Below are 5748 nucleotides of genomic sequence, written 5' to 3'. Positions count from 1 at the left end.
CTTCCTTCCTCTTCTTTCCTGTTCCTTCCTTCCTTCCTCTTCTTTCATGTTCCTTCCTTCCTTTCTCTTCTTTCCTGTTCCTTCCTTCCTTTCTCTTCTTTCCTGTTCCTTCCTTCCTTTCTCTTCTTTCCTGTTCCTTCCTTCCTTTCCTTCTTCTTTCCTGTTCCTTCCTTCCTTCCTCTTCTTTCCTTTCCTTCCTTCCTTCCTTCTCTCTCTCTTCCTTCCTCTTCTTCTTTCCTTCCTTCCTTCCTTTCTCTTCTTTCCTGTTCCTTCCTCCTTTCTCTCTCTTTCCTGTTCCTTCCTTCCTTCCTCTCTTTCCTGTTCCTTCTTCTCCTTCCTTCCTTCCTCCTCTTCTTTCATGTTCCTTCCTTCCTTTCTCTCTTCTTTCCTGTTCCTTCCTTCCTTTCTCTTCTTTCCTTCCTTCCTCTTCTTTCCTGTTCCTTCCTTTCTCTTCTTTCCTGTTCCTTCCTTCCTTTCTCTTCTTTCCTGTTCCTTCCTTCCTTCCTCTTCTTTCCTGTCCCTTCCTTCTCTTCTTCCTGTTCCTTCCTTCCTTCCTTCCTCTTCTTTCCTGTTCCTTCCTTTCTCTTTCTTTCCTGTTCCTTCCTTCCTTCCTTCCTTCCTTCCTCTTCTTCTCTGTTCCTTCCTTCCTTTCTCTTCTTTCCTGTTCCTTCCTTCCTTCCCTCTTCTTTCTCCTTCCTTCCTTTCTCTTCTTTCCTGTTCCTTCCTTCCTTCCTTCCTTTCTTTCCTGTTCCTTTCCTTTCTCTTCTTTCCTGTTCCTTCCTTCTTCCTTCCTTCCTTCCTTCTCCTCTTCTTTCCTGTTCCTTCCTTTCCTCTTCTTTCCTGTTCCTTCCTTTCTCTTTTTCCTGTTCCTTCCTTTCTCTTCTTTCCTGTTCCTCCTTCTCTCTTTCCTGTTCCTTCCTTCCTCTTCTTTCCTGTTCCTCCTCCTCTTCTTTCCTTTTCCTTCCTTTCTCTTCTTTCCTGTTCCTTCCTTCCTTCCTTCCTTCCTTCCTTCCTTCCTCTTCTTTCCTGTTCCTTCCTTCCTTCCTTCCTCTTCTTTCCTGTTCCTTCCTTCCTTCCTTTCTCTTCTTTCCTGTTCCTTCCTTCCTTCCTTCCTCTTCTTTCCTGTTCCTTCCTTTCTCTTCTTTCCTGTTCTTTCCTTCCTTCCTTCCTCTTTCTTTCCTGTTCCTTCATTCTTCTTTCTTCTGTATTGTTGTGTCAGTGTTGAACCCTCTGTCTGTACATTTGGTCTTTTCTCTTCTGTACAAACAGTTCTGTGCCTCATAAATGTTGTTTTTTTTCCTCTAATCTGCGTTTGTTTCTTTGTTTGGGTTTCTTTAACTGAACTCAGTCCAGATAACAGGTCGCAGCAGCAGCGTGGTGGTTCTTTCCAACACTTTTCCTTCCTTTTATGGCCCTTTCAACAGGTTCTATTTTTAACTCTTTATTTCCAACTACCCTCCTGTAATCTGTGCTGTTATTACTCCACATGTTCACACGTTCACTCATGTCCACAGCTGAGTCTGTGAACAGGAGGTTATCAGCAGGGACTGAACTCAACCCTTCCATCCACTGTAAAAAATACTGAACGCACTATGTCGCCAGCTGAAATCACCTGTAAAACCTACGACAGTTTACATATAAGGAGACACTTCTGTGTTTGTGTCGCATTCTGGCCTCGGTGCATTTATTTACAACCAGGGGTATCAAACATGGGGCCCAAACACAGGCCAAATGTGGCCCACAAAGGGTCCAATCTGGCCCCATGGGATACATTTACAAAGTCAAAAATTCCCCAGTCTTCAACTGAATTAAGCAAAAAAAAAAAAAAAAAAAAAAAAAAGAGCTTGAATAAAGGAAATTAAAAAATGATATATATCAAATTATATATATATATATATATATATATATATATAGATATATATATATATATATATATATATATAGATATGTTGTGTGTGTATATATATTTATATTTATATTTATATTTATATATATATATATATATATATATATATGTTCAAATAAGTAAAAAATAAAATAAAAATGTAGAATTAAGCCAAAAACAAAAAACTTAAATTAACATCTTCATTTTTTTTTTTTCTTGCAAAAAATAGCATTAAATTATGAAAATATTTACATTTACAAACTATCCTGTATCCTGTGTTCCAATCTGGTCTGTGGGATGTTTTTGCACTGTTGAAAATTCCACAGTTTTGAATTGAACTAAGCAAAAAAACAAAAAAATTGAGCTTGAATTACGGAAAAAATGTCAAATTTAAAAAAATAAAATAAATAAATAAATACATAAAAATCTTAAATTTCGCAAAAAATCATGAATTAAGCAAGAAATCTTGAATTAAGCAAGAAATTGTGAATTAACAACTTCACATTTTTTTTCATTTTTTTCTTTGTTGTAGTGCAAAAAAATTACATTAAATTACAAAAATATTTACATTTACAAACTATCCTGTATCATGTGTTCCTATCTGGCCTGTGGGATGTTTTTGCACTGTCAAAAAATTCCAGTTTTGAATTGAACTAAGCAAAAATTAAAAATTAAAAATGAGCTTGAATTAAGCAAAAATGTTGAATTAAGAAAAAAAATCTTCAATTAAGTAAAAAAAAAAAATCTTCAATTAAGCAAAAAAAAATCTTGAATTAAGCAAAAAAAAACCCTGAAATTTAGCACAAAAAAAATTTGAATTTAGCAAAAAAATGTTAAATTTAGCAAAAAATCTTGATTAAAGAAAATAAATCTTAAATCTTATATTTGTTCAAAATTCATGTGTCTTGTATTCCTGAATATTTTCAATAAGTTGAGAAAAAAAACAAAAAAACAACAGGAGTAGACGTCAGCAGTTGTGGATGAAACCAACAGCAGGTGATTCAGCTTCAGACCAGACAGCAGACCCAGAACACGGGTCATGGTGTGGTCCACATAGGCAGTCGACTCAGGTGCCAACCGCAGAGGAGGAGCCAACCGATAGGCAACAAAATACAACAAAATACAATAAATACAATAAAATACAATAGTATAATAATCACAATTATAATAAATAAAGAAACACTAGTACTGATAATGTGATCATTTCTCATTAAAACCGTCTGAAAAACAAAGAATGAAAAACAAAACAACACCCCCCCCCCCCCCTGTTATTCTCAGGTGGACTCTCCACACTGGAGCTCACTGCACATGTGTGAGTGACAGACAGAGGACAGGGCGGAGCTAAAGGACAGCAGCAGACAGACAGGTGTGGACCTTAACATCCAGGTAGAGATGGAGAATTAAACACCATGAGAGGGCCTCTGAAGTGACTAGAACTGCACAGTTTAGAAGAGGGGAGAAGAAAAGTAATCCAATTGCACAGCTATGAACTTTTATAAGGTTAAAAAAACTGTTTGATGGTACTAGCTACAGCTAGCTGAAACTGAAATGAAGCACAGTTAGCTAATAATGGAACTGGAGATGTGAAGGTGTGTGTGTTTACTGATGAGGAACTGGGTTGAACTGACCCTTTGCACGGTTACGTCACGCTCTGTTCGCACCATGACGGACCGCTAACCGGCTAATGTCGACTTTGATTAGACGCTAGCTAGGTGGAGCTGATGATGACAGATATGAATCAGGCTCTGTTTGGGGGTCCATTAGCATTAGCTCCACCAAATGCTAGCTCGGTGTTAGCCTGGGTTAACCACTCTGATCCCCTCTGTTCCAGTGTGTGTCAGAAGTAGCCTTTAACATTAGCTCTGTTGTAGCGGCTGCCTTTGGACCCGCTACACCATGGTATTTATGACACCAGAGCTTTCCAAACTTTTTTTTACTCCTGACCACATTTTAACATCACAAATTTCAGGCGACCCCAGACATTCAAAACGAAGACATTTTGTTTTGCTAAAATTAATTTGGTTTTGATCGTGTAATAGTTTGCTATAGTATGTTGCAAATAAACGTTAATTTTAGGCAACATTTAGACTATATAATGTAATTTTTTATTTGTAAGTTTTAATTTTTTATATAAATTATTATAAATTTCAGGCAATCCCAGACATTCAAAATGGAGACTTTGTTTTGCTAAAATTAATTTGGTTTTGATCGTGTAATAGTTTGCTATAGTATGTTGCAAATAAACGTTAATTTTAGGCAACACAGCATGATGGGGGAAACATGTTAAAAACAACACAGCTAGCTAGCTGGTAGCCATAATGCCGTCGCTCATTCATTTGTTGTTGTGTCTTTTTTGCCGTCCACCGTGGCGCTGCACACCCTAGTCACATGATAACTATGATGTTGGTGCCACTTTTAACTGGCGTGTTATCGGCACGCATTTCATGACATCATGTTGGTTTTGAACAGCACGAATCCGATTTTTTCAAATCCGCCCAGGCCCACTTTCATATGTGGTCCCACAACTAATGATGTAAGAATGGATGGATTAATTGGTTGGTTGGTTTATTGGTTGGTTTGACTGACTGATATTCTTTTCATTTAGCATTCCGGTCCAGTGATGAAATGACAGATTTTACACACACACACACACACACACACACACACACACACCACACACACACATATTATATATATATATATTATATATATATATATATATATATATAATATATATGTATAAAATCTCATCAGTCATGTTCTTTGATTGTAAATGTTGTTTCTTAACAGTTCTCATCCGGTCTGGTCCGGTTTCCTGTGGTGTTAGTTTTGGTTGCCGTGGGAGACCACATACACAACAAATACACAACAGTTTATTCTGAACAACACACACGTCAGTTCAGCTCCTGTTTAACATGTGAAAGGACAAACCCTACATACACACCTTTAATGTGGTGGTCAGTAACATGTGTAATCCAGTATAATCCAGTCTACAGCCCCGCCCACAGTGAAAACACCACAACACTCAGACTGGAGCAGATGGAACATGAGTCCAACTCAAACATCTACAAACACTGAAACCACCAGGGACACGTTAACGGCATGAGAACTTTTATTTTGGCGGGGTGACAAACCACAGATGATGACCTTTATTAAAAACAAACACACACACCAGGGACTAAACTAAATTATTATTATTATTATTATTATTATTATTATTATTATTATTATTATTTTCTCATTTTGATAGCTATTTAATATATATAATTGAAAAAATAACAACAACCAGTGTTTCCATCCACTGTCACTGATCCAACTCCATGGGTTTATTGTTTTTCTTTAGTTTTATAATTTTTTGGCTTATTTTATTATTTTTTATTTTTTGCTTATTTTTCTGTTAATATGTTATTCATTTTTATTGTATTCTTGGCTTTTTTGTTCATTTTTTCACAAATTTAATTCTTTTCACTTAATTCTATTCATGTTATTATTATTTATTTATTATTATTTTATTATTAAAAAAAACAAAAAAGACGCAAAATGAAAGAAACTGAAGAAAAATAAAAACCCACTAACCGCCCCTTAAACGCAGCATTACACATACTGACACCCCTTACGCAGCTTACACATACTGACACCCCTTAAACGCGGCATTACCACACACTGACCCCCTTGAACGCAGCGTTACACAGACTAACGCCCCTTGAACACAGCGTACACAGACTAACGCTCCTTGAACCAGCGTTACAGACTACACCCCTTGAACGCAGCGTTACACAGACTAACACACCCCTTGAACGCAGCGTTACACAGACTAACGCCCCTTGAACGCAGCGTTACCACTACCGCCTTGAACGCAGCGT

The sequence above is a fragment of the Sphaeramia orbicularis genome, unplaced genomic scaffold (genome assembly GCF_902148855.1).
Source record: "Sphaeramia orbicularis unplaced genomic scaffold, fSphaOr1.1, whole genome shotgun sequence".
Lineage (NCBI taxonomy): Eukaryota > Metazoa > Chordata > Actinopteri > Kurtiformes > Apogonidae > Sphaeramia > Sphaeramia orbicularis.
The sequence above is the reverse complement of the archived record's forward strand: the minus strand, read 5'-3'. Positions refer to the sequence as shown.